This window comes from Phyllostomus hastatus, unplaced genomic scaffold, assembly GCF_019186645.2.
Source record: "Phyllostomus hastatus isolate PE091 unplaced genomic scaffold, TTU_PhHast_1.1 phas_contig_29, whole genome shotgun sequence".
Lineage (NCBI taxonomy): Eukaryota > Metazoa > Chordata > Mammalia > Chiroptera > Phyllostomidae > Phyllostomus > Phyllostomus hastatus.
In genome coordinates, this window is record NW_025333835.1 from 16,863,553 (window position 1) to 16,890,950 (window position 27,398).

A 27,398-nucleotide genomic window follows, 5' to 3' on the forward strand; every position below is an offset into this window, starting at 1 on the left:
GCTAATAATGTGTGAGGGTGCAAAGATATTGATCATGTTAGTGCTCATGGTGGGTGTGTTGAGCTTATGGTATCGTAGCCCTTGATATAACCTATGATACACAGGGTTAAGTATTGTTTTTTTAACTCACTGGCCCAACATAAATATTTTTATTTTCTATGTGGTCTACAATATGAGAATGTTGGGGAAGACTAGAAGTGAGGAAAAGGTAGGACAAAGAGCAGTTGCGGAAGCAAAAAAAAAAAGGACTATTATAAAGGAACATACAAAGGGCCATATATAGGGACTGTTATAAAGGGGCATATATAAGATAGTTAAGAGATGCCAATGAAGATGAGAATGAGAAAAGAGATGCAAGTGATTCTGAAGAGTGCAATTCTAGCAATGTGTACTGTTGGATAGAATGCTTATTCCACCATGTTTATATCTAAACATGGGAAAGAAGCCTTTTGTCCACTCTACTGTAAAGAGGGCATTAAAGTACAAATATCCTACTTTTCCTCTACTTATTCTTTGTGGTTATTTAATGGGGGAAAAGTTATGTACTAGATTGGTAAGATTTATGATACTTTGAGGATCTCTGGACCACATCCAAAAATCACAGCATTTAATACCAGCCTTAAAAGTGGAAATAAACAATTTTTTTTTCTGTTTTCACACAGAAGAGGCAACAAGAGTTCATTATAATTGTGTTTGTTTGTTTCACAGAAGATCTCTGGACGCTAACCATCTTGCATAACTAAAACTTTATACACATTAAATAGTAACTCCCCATGCCTGTTCCTCCAGCAACCACCAGTCTGCTGTCTGGTTCAGTGAGTATGCCTGGTTCTCATACCCTATGTGAGGGGTGCCATGTAGTGTTTGTTCTTCTGGGGCTGTCATGTCACTTAGCACAATTTCTTCAATGTTCATTCATGTTATCACACATGACACAACTTTCTTTTTTTTTAGAGCTAAATGATATTCCATTGTATGTATAAACCATCTTTTCTTTACTCTTTCATCTGTCAACAGAAATTTAGATTGATTCTGTTATCTTGGCTATTGTAAATAATGCTGCAATAAACATGGGAGTTCAGCTACCTCTTCAAAATATTGATTTTATTTCCTTTGCACATATGCCTAAAAGTGGGATTACTAAATCATATTGTAATTATATTTTTAAGTTTTGAGAAACTTCCATGCTATTTTCCATACTTATTAAACCAATTTACATTCACACCAATAATGCACAACCCTTATCTTTCCTCCACAACTTTGTCAATATTTACCTGTTTTTTTTTCTTTTTGATGATACTTCCTTAACAGATGTGAGGTGATATCTCATTTTATCTTCATTTTCCTAATTACTAGTATTAATAAACATCATTTCATATACCTGCTGGATATTGTATCTTTTCTTTTTCCCCTCTAGCAAAATACAGTACTTTATTTATTCTCATTAAATGCTTTATTTTATTTTATCACCATTTATACCCACTATACCCTCTTCTTCTTCTGCCCAACCCCTCCTCTCCCTTCAACCATCACTCTGTTGTCATGTCCATGATTTTATTTCTCTTTCTTTTTATTTTTTGCTCTATTCCTCCATTCCCCCAGCCTCTCCACCCTGAGTGGTTGGCCTGATCTCTATGATTCTGTCTTTATTTTGCTTGTTAGTTCAGTTTGTTCATTAGATTCCACATATGAGTGAAATAATATGGTATTTGCCTTTCTCTAACTGGCTTATTTCACTTATAATAATATTCTCTGTGCCCTTCCATGCTGTCACAAAGGATAATTTTTTTCTTTTATATGGACAAATACTATTCCACTGTGTAAATGTATTATAACTGTTTAATCTATTGATAGACAATTAGGCTGTTTCCAAATTTGGTTATTATAAATAACATTGCAATGAACATAAGGGTGCATATATTCTTTCTAACAGAAATCAATATCCAAGTCTTTTGTTTATTTTTATAGGATTTTTTTCTGTTTAATTATAGGTGTTCCTTTCATCCTTTAAACCCTTATTGGTTACATGGTTTGCAAATATTTCTTTTATTCAATATCATTTTTTTACAAAATTAGAAAACTATCCCTAGAATTCACATAAAACAAACAGACAAAAAGCAATTTTGGCAAAGAAGAGTAAAACTGAAGGTATCACACTTACTGATTTTAAAATATGTTAAAAATCTATAGTAGTAACAATAGGATGGTTCTCTCATAAAGGCATCCATATTAAGCAGTGGAACAGAAAACAGAGTTCAGAAATAAATCCACGTGTAGGACTCCTGGACGTGAATTGAACAACAGTATGAACCATGTGTATATAGTCCATTTTGACAAGGGTGCCAAAAGCACTCTATGAAGAAAGAAGCCTCTTCATCTAATTGTTATGCAATGCAAAAGAATAAAACTGGAACTTTTTTTTACACCACACAAAAATACACAAATGTATAAAATAGATGAAAGACTAAATATAACACCTGAAACTTTAAAACTCCTAGAAAAAATCATAGGCGGAAGCTTTCTGACTTTGGTTTCTGCAATGATTTCTTACGTATACATAATACTGAAAGCACAGGCAACAAAAGCAAAGACAAGTACTATATGATCTCACTCATATGTTGAATCTAATGAACAAAATAAACTAAGAAACACACTAGAAACAGACTCATAGATATAGAGAACAGACTGACAGCTGTCAGAAGGCATGGGGGTTGTGTGTCTGGATGATAAACATAAAGGGATCAACCAAAAAGAAAAGCAAAACAAAACACAAAACCTCACAGGCACTGACAACAATATGGTGAATATCAAAGGGATAGGGGTGGGTGGTGAGTGGAGGAGAGAGACACTAAAGAAAAAACAAACAAAATAGACTAGTTTGATTACATCAAAATTTTCCTTTGTTTTGTTTTTATTAGTGTCTGTAATTTCCTTCTTTAAGTCATACTTAAAGACTCATTCTTTATTTAAAAATTCACACTTTCATGAATGAGACTAGGTAAATATATCTAGGAATACTTTCATAAATTTGTCTTTTCCTACAGACAGATCATAAGAAATGGAGAAAAGCAAGTGGCCAAATGGTGTTATTTTGCAGAGAGCAGCCCAGGAAAGGCCTCTCTTGCAAATGAAGTTGGGAAGAAAACAGAATGAAGTTTGCAAGTGATGGTAGGATTTATTTAGACAAGCACTGGAACGATGTTCAAACATTGCAGATATCCACAGTAAGAGTGGCCTTAGTGTATTCTTGTTTTTGGGGGGTGGGTAATATATGTAGAAGTAAAGAAAAGATGACCTGATAAAGTGGAAGAAAATTGAACAAAAATGTAAAAATCATAATGAGATTATAACATGTGTAGAGAAAGAGTTAGCAAGACAGAGAAAAAAGAGAATAATTGAGAATCCTCAGAATATTTTAAGTTCTGATTTTAGAGATACAAACATGAAGCAGCAATAACCAGTAGCCACAAAATTGAAATTATAAACTATAAATATGCTGAAAACACTGGACATACAGAGAAATCAAATCAAACAAAACATTTATATTTTTATCAAAACATTTCACTACTAACAATGTCATTTATATTCTGTTTACATGAACAAGCTAGCTTTATAGATTTCATTCCATAAGAAAAAAGTTAAATCTTAACCTGATATTCTCCAAAGTGTATTTCACAGAAAAGTTGGTTTCATTAGCTGTTTAAGATAAATTTATTTTTATAGTCGAATAATTCTGGAAAGTACTGCACATTCCATCTTCCCTTTAGCTATTCACAAAACTTAATACTTGAGGATCTGATAAGTCCTGCAGTAAATGCATCTCTTTAGTTTTCAACATATTTACCAGAATGACTACAGGACTCCTCTCTGCCACAAGTTAACAATTTTTAATATATTCTGGACTGCTGTTTCACAAAGCATTCGTTAAGAGTCATTGTTTAAGCCCTGGCTGGTTTGAGTCAGTGGATTGAGCACCAGACTGTGAAACAAAGGGTCACTGGTTCGATTCCCAGTCAGGACACATGCCCGGGGTTGCTGGCCAGGTCCTCAGTAGGGGGTGGGCGAGAGGCAACCACACATTGATGTTTCTCTCCCTCTCTTTCTCCATCCCTTCCCCTTTCTAAAAATAAAATAAAATCTTTTAAAAAGTCATTGTTTTAAGGTAAGCAATATATACGTATGTATTTATATCTCAGAGGTTTTATTGTTTTCAAGCCACAAGTTTGAACTTTTCCTGGAAACCATCTCTGAGTATAAAGTGTCCAATCAATTAGTTAGGATGAGCTATCCAAACAGAGAGATGGATAATAGTGTTTAATCAAATTCCTGTGGGAAGGAGTGGGCTATGGTGTCCTTGATTGCAGTTTAGATTGAGAAGTTTGCTCTCCCTTGCTGAGTTAAATGTCTGGCATCACGGGTGCTTGTGTGGTACTGCTGGGTTGGCATGGGTACCCTTGATTCATCCTAATCTATGAAATGTCAGTGTTATACACAGTCAGAAATAGGCCTGGACTGAAAGGGTGAGAGAAAGGCTTGCAATTTCAACTTGCCAGACATTGCTACAATTATAGCACTGAGCCTCGCATGAAAAACTAGTGTTCTCTGCCATGCACAAAAGGGCAGAATGTGACTGTGAGTGTCCCTTCAAAAGAACACATTAATTTCCTGAACAGTGCGAAACAGTGGCAAGGAGTAGATCCTTGATCTTGTCCATCTCATGGTCTGGCAAGAGAGCACTTCAATGACCTCATCATTGTTTTTTGTTTGTTTGTTTGTTTTATCTGGCATGGCTCCTGCACTGGGAAACTATTCCTTCAGAAAGAAATTGCTACATTCACTACACTTCTGTGCTATGGCATGGCTCAGGCAGGTATTTCCTCTCTTTTTGGAATTTGCCCTCTGCTTCTAGTTTGTCCCAAGTTTACTACTTTTATGAAGACAATGGTACTGTTTGGCATTCACATAAAGTGGCTCTTCTTTGAGCATCTCTGTCCCAGCTACAAGGATGATTGGAATCATAGGCATGGGCCAGCTCCAGGCTCTGTCATGACCATCCCTCCTGGCTGGTCACACTCACAGGTAGAGTTACAATGACAGGCCCTTTCCCACTGCCCGTTGTGTGTCTGATGGCTTCTATCTGAACAGTCTGTGTCCCTGCCAAACTGGCTTCTGGGAAGGTGGTCCTGCCTTGCTAGAGTGATGCTCTCTGTATTAGCTGGATAGTAGAAGATAGGCAGTGCTTCAATAGTCTGTTCTACTTGCTTCCCCTGGACAGAGATCTTCTGTTCCATTTGTGCATGGCTGGCAGTGACCATTGTCTGTGGCTGCTGGATCTGCTGAGTCTGATTCTATTGGCCCTGCTCCTGCAAAGTCTGCCCTCCTTTTCCCACCCAGATCTGAATCTATATCTATGGATCCAACTGTATCTGCTACAAATTCTGTGTCCCAGATACAGATACTTGCTTGATCATTTGGCTTTGTCCATGAGGGACAGTTTGTACAACAATAGCTTGGCCAGTCAGTGTGATTAACAGGCCAGTGATTAGCACTGACTTGTTCCACTAATGCCCTGGACCTGCTGTCAAATCTATCTAACAATCTGCTCTATCGAAATATTGCTGTTTACTCCATTTTGCTCCATGGTCCAACCAAGTTAGAATCCAGTTCACAGAGATCTTCACCCTGGAGATCCTGGAATACTAGGAAGTGGTCTCCCAGGTGCCAAGGAATTTGTAGCAGAAAGACTAACTCTGGGCCTGGGGTATGAAAGCCGGACCTAAGGGTGGGAGAAGGGGGTCCAGCTCCACCTGGCACTAGCATTCTACAAGGGTCAAGAATGCCAATGTGCCTGTTCCCATGGTGGCATCTTACATGAGACTGGCCACTGAAGTCCTTGGACTGGGTGCCTGGAGGCACACACAGACTCTGGGACAGGGCCACCAGCTGCTCTGCTCAGGTGGCCAGTCACAGCTCAACTCTAACAATTCATTTTTTATTCAGCATATATTCACAGACATGCACAGTGGACTGCATTACTTTCCGAGTGCAATACAGGGGTATTTAGGAAAGCATTATCCATAAAATCTGTCTATAATGCAGTAAAAATGAGAAAAGCAGAGAAAACTAGGACAAGACAAACAAGGAGATAAAAGAGACATACAAAGTTATAAGGATATCAGCAGAGCACAACCCTGTCAAAAATCAGAGACTGTAGTGCAGAAAGAGGAATATTTAAGCAAGATCTTTAATGTGAAAATTTGAGGGATTTTGAAGAGAAAAATGGAAAATTTATGGAAAACAGGGTGTCTTTCAAAAAGTGGAGAACAGTCCAATGTGACAATAGCATAAAATGCATATAAAGGAGTTTGAATCTCCTAGATTTGGTTACTGTATTTTTCCTCAAGTCTTTTCTTTCTTTTGACCTCTCTGTGTGCTGTGTTTGCCCAATATAGACATATCATTGCAACCCTGTAAGTCAGCATTTCCCAGGTTTCTGACCTTAAACTTCTAACTTTGCACACTCATCCTTAGAGCTGACACCCACAGCCTTTATGAACAAAATAAAGGCTGACGACTCAATCCAAAACCAGTCTTCTTAACTCCAGCCCATTTCACCAAATGCCTCCTAGGTATTTCCCAGTGAATGCCCCTAATAATTCTAAAAGCATTATGTCCATCTCTTTCTCACAGACCTATGTTGCCCTGAGTTCCCTAACTTAATCTATAGCAATAAAATGCTTGAGAAAAACAATAAGGAGGAATCCCTAGGCAACAATAATAATCATATGATGTCACATCTCTAGGCAATTTAGGACATCCCTCAGAAATGTTCCACAGAGAGGAAATGAGAGAGAGTGATAGCAATCGATCCTAAAGATAGTTACACTGGCAAAGACATTTTCCTGGAATGTGCCTCTGTGGAGAGGAGGGAGAAAAGAATGAAATAAATTTTCAACTTTAAGAGGAGGCATGCAGGCTAGCTACATAATTTGTAATGCCTAGCAAAAAAATGAAGAGGTGGACCTCTGCTTCAAAAATTATTAAAATTACAAGTCAGCCCCAGTAGAGCATTAAGCCCAGTTGGAACCCTTGCAAGTGGACGTCCTGCTGACTGCATAGCCCACACCCCTGAAGGCCTCCCCACGCCTGACAACCTGCTGGAATCGACTGAGTTATCAAGTATGCATGGTTCTCATTAAAGGACAATAAGGTTATATTAAAAAGAGAAAAGCACTGATACAGACATTTTTAGTAAGATTAAGATTAAGAATGTATTGAGTGCCTTGTCTTTTGTGGGCTTTTTAGTTAGCTAATGAATTAATACATTGGACACTTTGGGTTTTAGTTGGGACTTTACATAATTCACATTCTAATTCTTTGGCTCTTTGCTATTTCCATTAACCCATGTCCTTATTTTAATAAATGTTATTTACACCAACTTTAAAAAATGAGAGAAGTGAGCTCTAAATGACAAAAAGAAGTGACAAAGAAATTTTCAGTGCCCTGTGCATCCTCTGCTCAGTTCTACCATGTAATTACTAGAGGGATGTTGTGAAATATTTTGTAAATAATCACACCAGTTAAGGACTTGTGCTTTTCCTTTATTAACAACTCACAACCACTTGGCATTCATAACATTTCATACTAATACATTTGCCATGTATTAATGTTTTATGTTCAAGTAGCTCTTACTGTGTCCATCAGTATTTGTCTTAACCTGCATATAGTTATTTTAAAGAAAATATTCTTGCAGTTCTGAGGAAGGCTTGTTTTCAATTCTGACACTTTATCTGCCACCTCATTCATGAAAACCTCAGAAAAAATATATTATTTCTACTCATCTTCCAGTCTGTTATTATTTAATTCCTTCCATTATCCCTTAGTGGTGAAAAAAAGCCTTCCATTATTGATCGTGCTATCTTCCAAGAAATATTGAAAGACTCGTCTGTTGTTTTATTTACTTTCAGGGCAACACATCTTCATATCACCAACTGTGCTTTCTGCAGTCAGTGCATTTCCGTTTTAGCTCACTACTTACCCTTTTCAGTATATGCAACGTTTTCCCGAATTTAAGTAAATTAAGCATCGAGGCAAAATATATTTCTGGTATGACATATGTAAAATAATCCTATGTCTGGGATATATTTGTGCATCATTGTTGACATATATGTTCCCTTCTGGTACAGTTTTGATCCCTTGTCATTGGAACCTGTCAATCAGTCTAAACTGTACATGGGTTTTCTAATGTGAGGATATTTCCCAGAGGCTAAAACAATGGAAAGTTTGGGTAGACAGAAAAACAATCTAATAATAAAAACATAAATTCAACAAAAGACGTGTCAGAATGTAACATTTTGTATATTATTAATATACAAAATGGATTTTTGATATTCTGCCATAGAGAAAAGAAGAAAAATTCTATGACCAAAATGCTTAGGATAAAACGGTTTTTAAGTTCATCTTGTTTTAAAAAATAAGTGAAATATCTTGAATGATATCACATACCTGGTATCTGATACCATGAATTTTACATAGTGGGTATGTTTTTATATTTTAGTAAATGGTACATGTGCATTTTTTGATACATAATTTTAATGACATATATAGTAGATGAGTGTTTCTATAATATCACCTCTTTTGCCTTGCCTGCTGTTCTAGTCATGTGCTACTTTCCTTTCCAGTGTTGCTATACCTAGTGTCCCTTTTCTGTTTTATTTCATAACAATGAATAGGGAAAACCTAATTAAAGGACAAGTTTTTAAAATTAAAAAAAAACACAAATTAAAGCATATCTCTATGAAATTTTATTTTTCAAAACTTAATTGTTAAGTTCCTGGTGTCTATTATCATATTATACATCCATAATTAGAGTGAAGTATTTAGTTCTAAATTATGTGCACATGACTCTGGTTATATTTTCCAATATTTTTTCAGTTCACCAAATGAGTTCCCAATTCATATTTAATAAATATGTAGGATTTTATAGTATTTAAGCAAAATCCAAATTATGAAATACAGTAGTATTTGGATGCGTTTATTATTACCATGTTATTGATTGTGTTGTTTTCACTTTGTGAGATGGTAATGATCTCTGAAGTCTCATTTATTTAATAGTCTCTGAATAACATTTTCTGAAGGTCAGGCATGTGATGTGTCACTCACATCCTCTGCATAATCAGATTTGCACCACAGGAGCTGGTATCCTAAATTCCAGCTTGTCCTCACCCCATATATTTGAGTATGTGTGTCTGTATATGCTACTCTCTGAAAGCATTTGTGTTAGATATGATACAGGCAGCTCAGAAGAATGGCCTTAACTTGCAATCAATTCAATATAATATCAAAAGATAATTCACTGAAAACTGGAGGAAGTCTCACATTTCTGTTACTTAGCTATGACCTTTCACATAAGTATTAGGTTTTAATTCCCAAAATAAAAACAAAGGAAAGAGAATGGTTATCTTTAAATATCTTTACATCTCATAAAGAAAAGAGAAAGGGATGCAGGTGCATGCTCAGTAAGGGGAACATAAATAATAAGAGAGAAAGATACCACTGCAAAGTTTACAATATAATTATAATTACTTCATAAGCATTAAAAATAACATTAAAAACATTCAATATTGGTGGAACTTATTTTCTTAGATGTGATATTAAATTATATTTACTTGAGGACTATATTACATAAATTCAAAAGCAATGGGGTCATGAAGAATCCTCTGAGCTGAGGCAATATGTGTGACAAATAAATTTATCATTTGCTTATAATATCTTGAAATTCAAATTACTGCATCTTTCTGGAGTTGGATTTTGAACTCAAAAGAGCAAGGCTGTAGGAAATTGCATCAAACTGGAATGGAGGTCAGACCAATTACAGAAAATATTTTCAATTCTGGAATGCACATTAATACCAGATCCAGTACTTCCCTGAACATTGAAGAGACAGAGGTGAATTTCAGGAAAAAAAAATAAATGGTTATATTTGTCGGTATTGTCCCTTTCACTGCTAATGTCCCTGAATTCTGTGAGGTTCAGCCTCTGATAATTGGTATTCTTTGCTGGGAATTATTAACAACAACATAGAATTATCTAGGCCTGCACAGATAATTTTGACTAATAGATGTATTTATATAATTTTATGCATTGAAAATAGAGAATACACTTGGTCTGGTAAAAATAAACCACAGACTAGAGAAGAAAATCTTATATTAAAAAGAAACAGCTTGAGAGCATGTTCTTTTACCATAATGCAATAAAGTAAGGAATTAATGAAAAGATGTCATAAAATCCTCATCTCTGATAACTGACAACACACAAAACAAATGTTTTAAATAGATAGTAAGGAAATTTCAAAATACTTAGTACATAATTCCTATGAAATTCTTATCTGCCAATGTATGTGAACTAAAACTAAAATTGGCCTTATAAGAAAATGTGTTGCATAAAATGCAATCCAAAACTGAAATATGTCTACTATATAGCTCCTGGAATGGTAAAAGTTGAAGAGACAGTCAATAGCAAGTATTGATGGGAATGAAAACAATGTATGTATCACTGGTGGCAAAGGAAATTGATACAGACACTTTGGAATGGTTTTGGTGGTATCATTGAATGTTAAGCACCTAAATATCTTTTGACTTAACATATACACTCCTAAGAACAAGCTTAATGGAAATATTTATAACATATATTTACCATAGGATGTAGACTAGAATGTTCATGAGAACAGTATGTTAATTGACTCAAAAATTGAAACTGCCTAAGTGACCAACAATATTTAAATGTAATTTAAATTGTAACATAGCCACATAATATAATACTTGTCAACAATGACAATGAATGATCTGTAGTATATGCAATATGAATAGATAGCATGGGCATTGTGTTGAGTGAAAGACATAAGACATAAAGTAATACACACTAACTGTTTGGAAAAAATACTGTAGAGTCCCATAGAGCACGGCACTTTGGAAGAGAGTAGAAACTGAAAGGGAAGATGAGAGGGGTTTTGAGAGGTTATGATTTTTGATCTAGGGAGCTGGTTTCACAATGAAGTCAATGTGTTAAAATTGCATGTGTTGTAATCTTCTGTTCTCTCTTCATTATTTATAATTCAATGAATAGTTTTGAAGCATAGATGAATAAATGTTGAATATATTATATAAGCTCATTTCAAAAATTTGAAACAACAGGGAAGCAAATCCAACATATGAAGAATAAAGAAAGTTGTTGTTTTGAAAAGAACCAACAACAATGATTGAATGCAAATTACAAAGCCTGGTTCAGGCTTGAGGATATGTAAGGAAAATGATTTGGATTCTATAAAATTAGTATCACCTTAATTTCTTATGCAATTATCAACAAGCATTTCAAATTCAAATCCAGCTTATGGTCACAGATACATGTGACTGCATTTTCCTCCTTTTAAACAGAAGAAAGAAAAAAACAAAATGAGAACTTCTAGGTAAAAGGGATCTATATTGGATCATGCCTATTCTGTCTGAAGTGGTAGTAAGGGACAGAAGTTGAGCGACAATAAACACAAAGGCATGAGTTTTTCCTTTCATGTTTCTATTGGCTTTACTTTTGTTTCCATTATGGTAAGGATGCCTATGTCCTTCCTATCAGTCAACTCATTGATGTGCCCTTAGCAAGTATTTCAAAACCCTTGGTAACACACAGAAACTTTTTATTCAGTCCTTAGGAAAAAAAGACAGTTAATTTTTTTCTTTAATTATGCATTCCAAAAAATTGGTAATATCATCCATTATTCACTCCAATATTAGCTTGACATTATCACAACTGGCACTACCACATACACAAACAAACACACAGACTGCACATACATCTTACTGGAGAGGTTTAAATATGAGAGTATATGCTTGAACTATCCTAAAGGAGAGAAAATTTTGCAAATTTGTGCAATATGCATGTTTTACTGCATGTACATTATCCCCTCAGATGTATCAGTCAGACAACATTTTGTAGAGTCCATGAAAGTGGTCTCTGGGAACAAAAACAGGGTATTTATTCAAGTGTCTAACAATTTCTTGTCAAACGCTTTACTCCACTGGTGCTTTATTGAACAGGAGAGACTTCCATCTTTGTTTTGCTAAAATTGAAGAGCTCTTAAATTTACTGTTGATCAGAAACTGTAGATGCCCTGGGACACTCTTAGAAATGGGAAAGGTGTCATTTTACCTGACAGGTTGTTCTGCACTAGTAATGCGAGGAACTGAGCACCTTTACTTTCTACACTGCATAAAGACTTTCTTTGCAGGCTTCTACCCAGCTTTTTCAATTCTTTATTACTCAGCATCAGTTCAGTCGTGCAGACCTGTGCTATAGATATTCCTATCTTGTAAGGATATGATCTCAAATATTTTGGTTAAACATGATTTGTTAATACATTACATTAACAAAAAAGTGAAAAATCAGAAAATTAATTTAAAGAGAATGAATTTATTTATTATAAATATTCCTATTGTTCTGCCAAAGTTGAATTTAATTTCTTAAATAGACTATTATATATAATATATTACTGTATTTGTTAAGTAGTTAGAGACTTCAGTTACTCTAGCATTAAATCATTTGTTTTTTCTTCTTAATAAGTTTATAAGGTTTTTTTTTCCACCCTTAAACACCCCCAAATTTTTCAAAGAGTGGTATTTTTCCATACCTATTTTTAACTAAAAATAGTTTTGTTCATTGAAGTCAACTAAATATTTTGTCAACAACCACAATACTAAATGATAATGTCTAATTTTAAAAGCAGAACTTTTCTCTTACTCCATTATTTATCTCTATTGTATTTTTCCCATTACCATTTAGTCCTCTTATACACCGAACCCACTAGCAATCACCACACTATCATCCATGTCCATGAGTCCTTTTTCCTTTTTTCTCAATGCCTCCACCCACTAACCTTTGCAACTCTACAGCCATCATCCTGCTCTCCATCTATGAGTCTATTGCCTTTTTCCTTGTTAGTTCAGTTTATTCATTAGATTCCACCTATGCTGAAACCTTATGGTATTTGTTTTTCTCTGACTGGCTTATTTCACTTAACATAATACTTTCCAGGTCCATCCATGCTGTTGTTACAAAGGGTAAAATTTTCTTCCTTTTTATGGCTGAGTAGTGTTCCATTTCATTTTTTACAAAAATATATTTAAAGCACCTACTATGTTCTTTCAATAGAAGTTATTATTTTAACATTTTTATCTTTCTATTTAATACTTTAATTATAAAAAGAAGACAAGTAACAGTAATACTGTCTGTCTCACCAAAACACTCACATTCTCAACATTCAAACTAAAAATGTGACCTGCACATGCTATTACCCGATGACCACACTGCAGAAACCACTATTCTGGATCTTCCGTGGGCCTTATTTTACTTTACACACACACTCACATAAACACCCAGGAAATGCATACCAGCACATGAGTGGCAACTATAGAAATTCCTAAATTAAAAAAAAATACTGTTTAGTTTTAGTTGATTTTTAGAAATGGCTATCATGCTATACATTCTCTTAAGCATTCACTTTTTTCACTGAGTATCATATTGCTAGGACTGGCCCATTTCTTTTTAATGTTGTTTAATCTTCAGTTATATAACTGTAGCAACCATGGAAGTAACACATCAGAGTTATTTCTTAAATATTATGTCATTTTTAGATATAATTTACATACAACAGTCATCATCTTTAGTGTACATCTCAACAAGTTTTGAAATGCACTCACAGTTGTGTGACCACCACCACAATCAAGATATAAAACAGTTCAGTCACTCCAGACTTCTCCCAAATCCCCAGCCTCTGGCAACACTGATGTCTTCTGTTTCTATGGGTTTTCATTCTCCGCACTGTGATGTCAATGGAGTTATATTATATGAAGACTCTGGAGACTATGTATTTTCAAATAGCATAATATGTTTGTGATGGACTTGTAGTTTTGCATGCTTTAATAAGTTTATTCTCTTTAAAAGACAGAGATTGACAGAAGTAGGTGTATAGTTGTTCCTGTGAAAAATATATAATACGAGAATAAATTAAAATAATAAGAATAAACTGTTTTGCATACACACAACTATAAGCCTACTTTTGCCAACCCCTGCATATACATTTGGTTTTGTTATTGTCTAACATGCAAACATTAAATCTTGCTTATTGGCTCACCAGTTAAATGACATTTAGATTGTTGACAGCTTTAAATGTTTATAAATAAATCTATTATGAACTTTCATTGCTGTGATTTCTGTAAACGTGTTTTTATTTCATTGGGTAAATATCTAAATATATAGAAGTGAGATTCCTGAAACATTAAGTAAATGTTTGTGTGAGCTTATAATCAATGGCCAAATGGTTTTCCAAAACACCTGTACCATTTTGCTCTGCCACCATCTCCATAAGGGCTCCAGGGTTCTCCATCCTAGCTAACACTTGATATTGTAGGGGTTAGTTTCCCTCTTAATGCTTGTTTTATTTTCCCATTTTAGTAGATGTGGACTGACAAATTATTGTGTTTTAATTTGCATTTCTTTTTTGACTAATGTAATGGAGAATGTTTTGTTTGCTTTTCTTTTTTCTACTTCATACCTGATGCATACAAAGGTACTTAAAATATTTTGAAAAAATATTCTAACAGTTGTAAAGAAATGCATTCTCAATTTCCCCTATAACAAAAAGTTTAGTTCTCTTTTACAGTTTTTTTTTAACTAAAATGAATACCAAAAGAGGGCCAGTAGTCAACTGCAGTAATGGTTGCTATTACAAATCTCACCCTAGGAATTATCTTAATGATACTCCTATATATATGATAAAACAATTTCAAGTTAAAGATTAGTATTTATGGAAGAAGTTATTTGTTCATAGATCAAAGTAAAATACAATAATGAAAAAATAAAAAACTTCTCTGAAAACATATATGAAACTTACCAAACTTTCTCAAAAACAAGAGATTATGCCTGATGAACTGTGCTGATATTGGGAACATCTGTAAACATGAAATTTGTTTGTTTGAATCATGTTGCTATGGGAATTTCAGTATCTAGCATTAATCACTATTTTGAAACCTTAACTACATCTGACAATTTCAAGTAACTCAATACTCTGGAACATAACATAATGCCCTATAGACTAATTGCATTAGAATAATAGTTGCATGCTACAAGTTTTGCTAGTGTAAGTTTGACCTACATTTAGCTAAGCAATCTAATCAGTGAAAGAAAGTTAATCAGTAAATGTAATCAGCAAAGAACTAGGGCTATGTTTCCAGACACTAAACTCTTTTTACCAGGAAATAAAGTAGTATATGTAAGTGGCTATAATTCTAAAAATATTTAATCACTTTTTCCTCTAGTATCCGTCCCATCCTCTAGAGAGCTCCACATCCCTTAGTTTGGATTCTGCTTTATTCATACAGTAAAGCTTTGTCTTCATGTTAATATCACACATACAAATACAACTTGATAGGTTTGTGAAAAAATTATAGTTTTAGAAATAAAGTAGTATTTGAATGTTTTTTTTTCTTGAAATACGTACCTCCTCAACCACAATTCACAGCAAAAATTAATTCATGTAATTGAATCACAAAAGAACAGTTATGCTTCATTTCCCCTCAATTTAATTCATTTGTAGTAAAAAAATCTCTTGATAATAAATGATGAATGCTTTGAGAGTATATAAATAGATTAGTATTTAACAATGTAGAAAACTGACAGTTTTTAGATAAAGAACATCAGAGTTTCACTCTCTGTATTGATAGGAAAATCATGTCTGAGTAATCATGCTTGAATTCAAAGATTAGCCATATTATCATAAATACAAGTTTATTGCCTCTTTTCCATATTTATCAGGAATACTAAAATTTATATGCAGCCACACTTTTAACTTATAAGACAATGAATTCTACATAGTACATGCATTCAGTGTAGAAAAGAGAAATAGATAATAAAGTGATAGATGTGGTGACCCCACAATGAGAACAGCTTTTCTTAGGATTATAACACTTTATGTTGTCAACTGTTTAATTCATCTGTTTCCTTATTTTTAAGGGCAGGTCCTACATTGCAAAACTGATGTTTAATAGTGGGCTATTATTATCCACTGCCATTTGAAACATGGCAGATACAATAACTTGTAGATTATATATTGAAATCAGAGATCACATCTATTGGCTCCAAAATATACATCAATGGGGGAAAGCTTTTGGAAGTCTATCAGCTGCAGAAATAAAGGTAATACATGTTTTCCCTAGTTTCTATAAACTGACAATAAAGTACTCTTGTGGATGTCAGTATATGACAAAATCCTTTCTGCCAACTATACCTTTAAATCATAAACCTTCTGGCACATGTTACCAAGAGGGTCTGTTTAGTATTTAGTATGGAACTATGTCAACAAACACTACAATCTGGGTATAACAAAACCACATTAAGAATGATATACAAGTTCATGTCTCAATAGAATCTGATGAGAGATGATTATTTTTCTCATTTTGCAATTACATACTTGTAGTTGCTTACAAGAATGATTACATATAATACTGACAAATCTAGGAGTTATTTCTGGATACATTTGATTACAAAACTCTGAGACTTTTGCACTGCACAGCAATGCCATTTTACCCCAACTATCTCCAAACATAGTAATGGAAAAGAAAAACATTTTTTAAACAAGCATGGGGTTGAGTGGTATTGTTGTTAATATTAATATTCTAAAGCCACTGTTCTTGGGTGTATTAGGGTTCTCTGGAGAAACAGAACCAATAGATAATATAATAAATGTATAGATTTACTATAAGAAATTGGCTCACATGACTGTGAAGTCTGAGAGGTACCACAGTATACCATCTACAAGCTGGATGCCCAGGGAAGCTGGTGCCATAGTTTCAGTCGGAGTCCAAAGTCACAAAAACCAGATATATAATCAATGGTGTAACTCTCAGTGAAGGGCAGAAGACTAACATTTCAGTTACAGAAGTCTGGTATGGAGAGAGAATTTTCCCTTCCTCATTCTTGTTCTAGTCAGGCTTTCAAAAGGTTGGATGATTCCCACTCACATTGGGGAGGACAATCTTCTTCACTCACTCTACAAACTCAAATCCTAATCTATGGGGAGGGGTGGATAAAACAGATACACCCAGAAATAATGATTAACTAAATATTGGGCACTCAGTAGTCCAGTCAAGTTGACTCATAAAATTAATAGTTACACTGGGTTAAAAACTTGCTCCTCAAATTAGGCAGATGACAATCATGTGAAAAGGAGAATTTTTTAACCTCTTGTACTTACATTCTCCATGTGTAAAAATGAGGAAGAGTAATGTACCACACAGGGTTGTGAATATGAATGAACAAGTAATGAGAACTACTTGGCTAGAGAGACTTCCTACATTACAGTGTGAAAGGCACTGTTGACACACTCCTCAGCTGAACTGGTAAAATTTACTTATTTACATAAATTAAAAGCTCTGGGAATTGTCCTAAGCAGATGCAGCAAATTAAGAAATATCTATTCATAAAATGTACTGCAATTTGATAAGAAGAAGAAGAGTCAGTGCTATTTGAACTGAGACCTCCCTACTCTTGCCTTCTCACTAAGAGAAAAACACAGTATTTTTGTGCAGCCAAAAATATAAGGATCTCTCCTCCAGCTACCACTAGAAGGACTATCTCCCCAAGAGATGTAGAATGTCAGCAGTTGTCATGCTAGCATCACCTGCCTGTTGCTGAGGCTTTACCTGTGAAATGTGGAAATAAATGGACTAGATATTAGAAAAGCAGTAGAGATGGACAACAGTGTAAGGATTGACTGTGGGACCCAGGGGCAGCCAGAGTGGAGTGGGAGAGGGGGTGAAAAATGGGGACAGCTGTAATAGCACAAACAATAAAATACTTAAAAAATAAAAACACTTTTACAAAACATTAAAAAAGCTGTTTTTTTTGAAAAAATCAACAAAATTGACAAACCTTTAACCAGATTATTCAAGAAACAAAGAGAGAAAACAAATTACTGGAAAGAAAAATTAAAGGCCATTGCTACTGACTTCACAAAAATAACAAAGATATAAAGCAGTAGTATGAATAATTGTATTTCAAAAATTAGGTAACTTAGATGAGATATATACATTTCTAAAAGATACAAACCATTGAAATTCACTGAAGAATAAAAAGACAATCTTAATAAACCTATAACAATTATTATGCAATTGAATTAGTAATCAAAAACAACCCACACAGGAAAGCCCAGACTCACAATCATCACTACTGAATTCTACCAAACATTTTAAATATAATATAATTTCTTTACAAACCTGTCAACAAATTATAATAGTAGGGAACATTCCCCAAATCATTGTATGGGCCAGTATCACTCTAATACCAAAACCTAACACAGATATCACAAGAAAAAATCTTCATACAAATAACTTATGGATATGGATGCAAACATACTCAATAAAATACTAGCAAATGCAATCCAGCAATATACAAATAATTATACATGATACAATTTATTCCAGGAATACAAGTTTGGTCAACATACAAAAAAATAATTTAATTTACTATATAAATAGAACAAAAACACACCACATGATCTTAATAGATGAAGAAAAAGAATATGGCAAAATTTAATATAATTTCAAATAAAAACACTCAGCAAAGTAGGAATAAAAGAAAACTTCCTCATTTTCATAAAGGACATCTACAAAAGACTGGTGAATAATATATTAATGATGTAAAAGGAAATGCTTTCTTCCTGACATTAGGGACCAGACAAGGATGCCTGCTCACATCATTTTAGTTGGGGAAATAAATCAAGATAAAATATATATATATACATATGTAGATTGGAAAAGAAAAACAAAAGCTTTTTTTACTCGCAGGTGGCATGATCTTGTATGTAAGAATTTCCAAGCAATCAAAAAATTAGTAGAACTAATAAGTGCAGCAAGATAGTAAATGCAAAGTTTTAAAAAATCATATCACTAAATATTGTAACAAATGAACTAAAAATTAAAGAACAATTCCATTTACAATAGCATCAAAATTAAAATACTTAGAAAAATAAGTGCAAAACATACTTGTCGAAACACTACAAAACAGGGTTAAAAGAGTTAACAGGGTTAATTATAGCTTTAAATTGTTGGTAAATATCTATGGTTATTTTTCAGAAAAGTTAATGTTATTAAGGCAACTACACTTAGTAAACAGATCCACATAATCAAACTCTATCAGCATCCCAACTGACTTCTTTTTTCAAATTAATTTTTAATTTTTTGTATTTTTCCATTAGCATTTATTTCCCTTGTACCCTTTCCCTCCTACAATCACCACACTGTTGTCTATGTCCGTGGGTCCTTTTTTCTTTTCCTTTTTGCTCAATCCCTCCACCCACAACATCCCCCTCCATAGCTATCATTCTACTCTCCATTTATGAGTCTGTCTCTATTTTGCTTGTTAGTTCAGTTTGTTCATTAGTTTCCACATACGAGTGAAATATGGTATTTTTCTTTCTCTGACCGACTAATTTAACTTAGGGTAATGTTCTCCAGGTTCTTCCATAGTTACAAAGTGTGAAATTTTCTTCTTTTCATGACTGAGTAGTATTCCATGGTATAAATGTCCCATAGTTGTTTTATCCACTCATCTACTGATAGGCACTTGGACTGCTTCTCTATATTGTCAATTGTAAATAACACCGCACTGAACATAGGGGTGCTTGTGTTCTTTTGAATTAGTGTTTTATGCTCCTTTGGACACATTCCCAGAACTGGGATAGCAGGGTCAAAAAGCAGATCCATTTTTATTTTTTGAGGTATCTCAATAGTGTTTTCCACAGTTTGTTGGAATGAAGATTGGTGCAGTCAGGGGACTTCTTCACAGAAACTTAAAATTTAATTCTAATTGCATATGAAATTTTAAGCAGCCCAGAATTTTCAAAACAATTTTGAAAAAGAAGAGCAAATTAGGAGGACCCAGCTTCTTGACTTCAAAACTTACTACAAAACAAAAATAATCAAGACAGTGTGGTACTGTCGTAAGTGTAGGTATATAGATCGATGGAATAAAATTGACAGTCCAAAAATAGACCACAATTCTATAGTCAAGTGATTTCTTACAAGGATGCCAAGACTAATAGCTGGGGAAAAAATAGTTTTTGTTTGTTTTTCTTTTTTTTATATAAATGAGGTTTAAACAAGTAAGAAAAAAAGTTGGACTTTTATCTTATGTCATATATAAAAATAACACAAATGGATTACAGACTTCAATGTGAGAGATAAAATTGTAAAATCAGGAAAAAACATAGGGGTAAATATACATGACCTCATCTTTTCCAATCGATTCTTAGATATGACATCAAAAGTATAAGCAACGAAAGAAAAAAATAGGCAAATTTAAAAATTTGTGCTTCAAATTAATCATTAAGGAAGTTGATCCAAATGGGAGAATGTATATTGAAATCATATATTTCATAAAGATTTTGTACTTATAATACACAATGAACACTTACAACTTATTGATACAAAGACTAACAACCCAATTAAAAAATGGCCAAAGGATCTGATAGACATTTCTCTGAAGAAGATATACACATAGTGGTGAAGCTGATGGAAAGATGCTCAGTCACTTACCACCCAGGAAATGCAAAAAAAAAACAAAACCCACAATGAATTAACAAGCATCCACTAAAATGGCAAAAAACAAAGGGCCAGATGAAAACCAGTACTGGTGTGATTATAGAGCCACAGTAACCCTGGAAATGAATTTAAAAGTTCTGCAAAGTAGTAAGATACAATCAATGAAATGGTGGGAATTTAAAATGGTAGGCACATAAAATTCTAGCCATTTTGGTTAAAAGTCTAGCAGTTCCTGAAACAATTCAATATTGAGTTACCTTCTGACCCATAAACTCCACTCCTTAGCTCTATACCCAAGAGAAATAAAAAACTTTCCCCACAAATGGTTGTGTGTGAATTTTTATACCAGTCTTATTTATAATAACAATTCCAGTGTCAGTCAATAAATGGATGTAGATGAATAAACCAAATGTTTTATCCACACAATGTAATATTATTTGGCCATAAAAAAAGGAATGAAATGAGGAGCATGTTACAACATGGTGGAACCTGGAAAACGTTATGATAAGTGACAGAAACTAGTCACAAAAATAAAAACACATATTATATGATTTCATTTGTATAAAATATCCAGTATATGCAAATCTGTAGACAAAAATAGTAAATTAGTAGTTTCTTAGAATATATGACAGGTGATGAAAGCATTAAGACATGATAGCTAAATGAAATGGATTTTCTTTATGTGGTGATGAAAATATTCTAAAATTGATTGAATGGTAGTTAAATATTTTAAAACCACTACCTCACACACTTTAAATGTGTGAATTTTGTGGTGTGTGAATTATATCTCAATAAAGCTGTTGAAAAAATAAAACTACTTCAGTGGCAGCAAAGCAAATACACATTAGCTATTGCTATCTTCTATTCTTTTTGAGACATTGACTTGACACAAACCATTAAATCTTATATTCAGTTTCATTTGAATTAAAACCATAGTCCAAATGCTTTTATCCTTTGATTTTTAGCAATTTAGTAGAATTTAAGAAAAATCTATTCAGCTCAACACATAATAAGAAAGCAAAATCACAGGAATTTAGGTTACATAGGTAGAAGTTGTTTAATAAGGAAATATCTATAGACCAGGTATTTAAACGATTTAAAATATGTTTACTAAACCCTAAAGACTATGTCGATTGGAAGATATTTTTTAATAGTATGATCCACAAAACGATTGTAGTTCTTGTTTATTTGAATAGGTGGGTTTCTTTTGGGAAGTAAAATGCCACCGCACTAGATGTTTCATGTGTAGAGGCAGCAGTAACTGCACAGTCTACACCAGCCTTCCATCACAGATATTCTTTCCAGAGAGGAAGTTGTTCTGAGTGGCTGTATAATGCTTACTTGGATTTACTCATAACTTAAAAATTGCATGGGCAAGTTGGCAATCAATTTGATCATAGGCAGGGTGAAACATTTTTTTTCCTCTTCAGAGCAAAATAGACACTTTTTGAAACCACATAAAGTGTTTTAAATCCATCCAATAAATTACCACTGAGTTGTAGCCAATCCATTTTGAAACAAACCATAGTAAATTTATTATTTACAGGGAGATTGCTGGGTCACTGGATATCAAAATTTTTAACATAACTGTATTTATGTAAGTAACAGAAAAAGTATTAAAATAGGGGGAAATGGAAACCACAGTGGTTATGATACCACCTCTGACATCCAAAGATCACCATTTAAGTATTTGCTGGAATGGCTGTGCTGGGGCTGACTACAATGTGTCACCATTTCCGTGCCCCTCCTTCCATTTAGTCTTTTATTTTCTGGTCTATATACCCAAAATTTAGATTCCTTAAAAGATACTACTTTATCCCCCTACTGTTATTTTATGTTTGCTGTATTCATTTACATTTTGAGAATTTGCTTTTAATACATGTTTGCCACTAACTCCATATCAAGGTTTCTATTCTATTCCCATTGCATCTCCTACCATATTTTTAATGTTATGAAGCACTAGACAATGACTCTGCAGTTATTACACTGAAAATCACATTAACCACATATCTCTACCTCTAATTTTTCAGCAAAGCCAAAGTTACAAACATTTTCTCACATGCTCAAGATTACACTCTTTCTGGTTATAACATAACAGTTTTCCTAACCTTTTCAAGTTCATTGTGTCTTAGTGCACCTTTATTTTGATTTTATTTTACCTTATATTTTTATCTCAGTTGGAATTGTTAATTCTCTTAGTGTTTCACATTTGCAGAATACCATTTTATTACAACTGCATGAAAAAAATTCAAATTTCTTTTTCTGTTTTTTTAAAAATTATTTTTTTCCATTACCATTTAGTCCCCTTATACACCTCTCCCACTACAATCACTACACATTTGTCCATGTCCATGAGTCTTTTTCCTTTTTTTCTTAATCCTTCCACTCCCACCCTTCCCTCTTAGCTGTCATGTTGCTATTGATGAGTCTGTCTCCATTTTGCTTTTTATGAGTGAAATCATATGGTATTTGTCTTTTTCCATCTGGCTTACTTCACTTAGCCAACTTTGTTTTTCTTTCTCAGGATCACTGTTACTATGTGGGGCCTTTTATAGTTCCATATAAATTTTTGAAATATTGATCTAATTATGTGAAATATGTCATTGGAAACTTGATTGGAATTTCACTGAACCTGTAGATTGCTTTGGGCAGTATGGACATTTTAATGATGATAATTCTTTCTATCCATGAACATGGTATATGCTTCCACTTATTTATATCTTCTTCAATTTCTTTTGTCAGTGTCTTATAATTTTCTGAGTACAGGCCTTTTTCAACTTTGGTTAGGTTTATTCCAAGGTATTTTATTCTTTTTGAAGCAATTGTAAATGGAAATTTTTTCTTAATTTCCCTTTCTCTTTATTTGTTATTGGCAAAAAAAAGTGCAATTGATTTCTGGATATTAATTTTGTATTCTGCTACTTTGATGAATTCATGTATCTGATCTAATAGTTTCTTGGCAAAAACTTTGGGGTTCTCTATGTGCAATATCATGTCATCCACCAATAAAGATAGTTTTATTTCTGTCTTTACAGTCTGGATGTCTTTACTTCTTCTTGTCTGATTTTTGTGACTAGGACTTCCAGTACTGTGTTGAAAAGAGAGGTGAAAACAGCCATGATCTTCTTCTGGATCTTAACAGGAACACTTGTAGTTTTCACCCATTGAGTAAGATGCTAAAAGTGGATTTCTCATATATGGCCTTCATCATGTTTAAGTATTTTTCCTCTATTCCCACTTTGCTGAGAGTTTTTATCATAAATGTGTTCTGGATTTTATCAAATGCTTGTTTGCATCTATTGATATAATCACGTGGTTTTTATTTTTCATTTTGTTTATGTGGTGAATCACATTTATTGATTTGCAAATGTTGTACCAAACTTGTATTCACAGAATAAATCTTGCTTGATATGGTGTATGATCTTTTTGATGTATTGCTATATTTGGATTGCTAATATTTTGTTAAAGGTTTTAGCATTTATTTTATCAGGTATATTGGCCTATAATTTTCTTTTCTTGTAGTGACTCTATCTGGTTTTGGAATTAGGATAATGCTGCATTTATGTAATTTTTTTTCTAATTAGATATTTTCTGCTTTATTTACTTCCAGTTCTCTGCTTCTCTTACTCCATTGATCCTCTGCTTCTTTTACTCCATTGTGGACTCCCTGTAATATATTCTTCATTTCAGTTGGTATAGTTTTCATTTCTGACTGATTCTTTTTATGTGTTCTATACCCATTTTTTATGTTTCCTATCTGTTTCTTGAAATTCTCACTAAGTTCACTTACTATTCCCCTAAGTTTATTGAGCATTTTATAACCAATGCTTTGAACTCTGCATCTAGTAGATTGCTCATCTCCATTGTATTTAGTTTCTTTTCTGGAGTTTTGTTCTGTTCTCCCATTTGCAACATGCTTCTTCATATCCTTGTTTTGACTGCCTCTCTGTGTTTCTATGTATCAGGTAGAGCTCTACATCTTCTATTCTTGGTAGAACAGTCTTATTTAGTAGATGTCCTATGGGATTCAGTGGCACAGCCTCCCTAATCACCTGATTCAACACTCTATGTATGCTCCCCATGTGGGTCATGTGAACTACCCTGTTGTAGGTGATCTTTAACTGCTGTTGGCATACCAGTGGGGGTATTCACCCTCAGGTTAATCTGCTGCAAGGACTGGCTATGACCACCATGGAAGATCAGCACTTCGGGGGATAACCCCATAGAGCAGGACTTACTTTAGCAGAGCTCAGGTGCCCACTGAGTCTACACTTTATTTATGTTGTTTGTGAGGTGGTTTGGTGATGCTTCGATGTGGTCTAAAACTGTCCAATGGGTGCACTGACTCTCAGGCTTCCTGAGACATGTAGATCAAGGTTAGCTTCCACCTTTTCCCTGCCTGGGGTTACCTACCATGAGCTACCACATGGTCTGCAGATGGTTGCTACTTGTGCTGGTCTTGGAAGTGGCCAAGTAGGCCAAACTGTGAACCAAGGATGGCTGCTACTAGAACTGGGTTCAGAGCCACTTAGCAAGAGGTATTAGGCATGCTGAGGTCAAATGCTGCTTGTCTGAGAGATTTTAGGAATGTGTGAAGCATGAGCAAAGACAGGTCATTTATGCGGAAAAGCCACTGGAAGTGGTTCAGGTAATCCTGGAAATTGGGGGGCAGAGTCTCAGGGAATCACCAGGGAAGGGCTAATTGCCACAGAAAGTAGATGGAGACTCAGATATGGGGCCTACCTGCCAGTGCTGTGTGGAGAGGGCCAGAAGAAGAACAATGGCCTCTGCCAGCATTTCTGTCTGGGAGAAAGCTGCCTCTCCAACTCTGGCCCTGATGCTAAACGATTCTCCCCATATGTTCCTGGTTCCTTTTGCTTTGCTGTCCCAGTGCTGTAACTCAGAGCAAGTGAACCAGAGAACATGTGTGTGGGCCTTTATGAGGAAGTCCAAGGAAACCAGCAGCCAGAGATCCAGAAGCCCTGTGTCTCTCTCAGCCACAATCTCTGCTAGTTTTTACAGCCAGAATTTGTAAGGCCTTCTTTTCCTGGAACTGGACCCTGGACTTGAGGTTCTACTGTGGAGATGGGACCTCCTCATTCCTTTGAGGGATCTCCACAGCCAAGATATCCCTCCTGATTTGTATCTGCCACACATGGGTGTAGGACCAGCACTTTCTCTGTTTCCCCCTTTTACCAGACTTCATCTGTCTTCTTTACAATCTTAGTTGTAGGATTCCTGTTTAGCTAGATTTCAGTGGTTCTAAATAATGTGGGTTTTTTTTTCCTGTAATTCAGCTGTAATTTTTATGTGGTTGTGGAAGATTGGAGTACCACATTTACCTACACTACCATCTTGACTAAAACTTCCTGAAAAATATTTTTTTAAAACAAATAATGTGTTCATCATGGCTATTATTCTATTCTTAACCATCACACTGATTAAAATGAATTACTACTTGACTCACTTCTATGGTATCTGAATGAATTACAAGTTTGGACCACGTTTATATTTTGGAAAAAGTTAGTATCTTCTAAATCCAGTGAACAGACTTGGAAAGATATATCTGTTAAAACTGTTATCCACTCCTACCTCAACCAAGGAGTTTAGTTATATCAATGGAAACTCATAAATATCACTGAGTTATGAGACAGTTGCTAAAATTATTTGAAAATTTTCTCTTAAATAAGAAGCCTAGAATAAGACATTATTATGTAGTCCACTTTTTCTCTCAATTAATGTCAAATATAGTGGTACCTCAGTATGTGTTGTTAATTTGTTCCAGAACTTGTGACAAGTGCCAAAACCAGTGAGTACCAAGCAAGTGACAAGTGCTGAAATATTTTCTCTTGCAGGGCGGCATAGTGACTCATACAAGTTCTAGCAAGTGCGATGAGTCCTGAGCAAGCACCAAGTGCTGAAACACGTTTTTTTTTTTCTCACCAAAATGTGATGAGCACAGTGTTCAAGGAGTTCTCAAGCCAATGAGTGCTGATGTATGATTGTATAATCAAATCAGCATAATCAGGTATTCTAAAAAAAATAAAAGGTATTCAGATTCTACATTTAATTGATGCTCAGATTTGTGAAAGGTTTATTAAATGTATTTATTTATACCAGTTTTAAAGTATAATTTTTGGAGACTAAAGAGAAAAAAATCAAGGTTCTTAATTACTAACTTAGTAGCTATGAAAATCCTAGTGTCTCATTCTAACAGAAAAGACATTATCAAACTTGTCAAATTCTATAGTTAATGAATTAAAGGACCTAAGTTTGAACATCAGTGACTGCTAAATCTTAAAAAAAATACACAGAGAATATATTGCCAGATAAAAGAATAAAACACCACAAATTGTCTTGTCAAATTCATTCAGTCTCCATCTGATCAAGTATCTGGATTTAGCTTCTAATTTTCATAAAAGATTGAGGTCAGAGGACATGCGGAATTTCACAATGAGATTATAATTTGTAAATTCTAGACCATGGAATATACTACAAATTAAATGAGTTGGATTTGTCAATAACTAAATTATTTCCTGCATAGGTTAGTTCTATGGCAGCCTTTGGTTCATATTACAACATGACTTACTGATCTTCAGAGCCCAATAATTCCTCTTCTATACTCCACTTTTTAAGAGATATTCCAACAATAACCTTCCAGAAGACAGCCAGGGAGTTGCTGCTGTAATGTTGTACCTGGGTCACGTTGTATTTTCCTCTCAGTCTCAGGACTTCTTTGATATCCACCTGCAT

General features: G+C 34.3%; 1 pseudogene; it reads right to left on the minus strand.

The window, feature by feature from the left end:
• Positions 1–4,905: 4,905 nt before the first annotated feature.
• LOC123818699 lies at positions 4,906–27,398 on the minus strand (annotated as a pseudogene).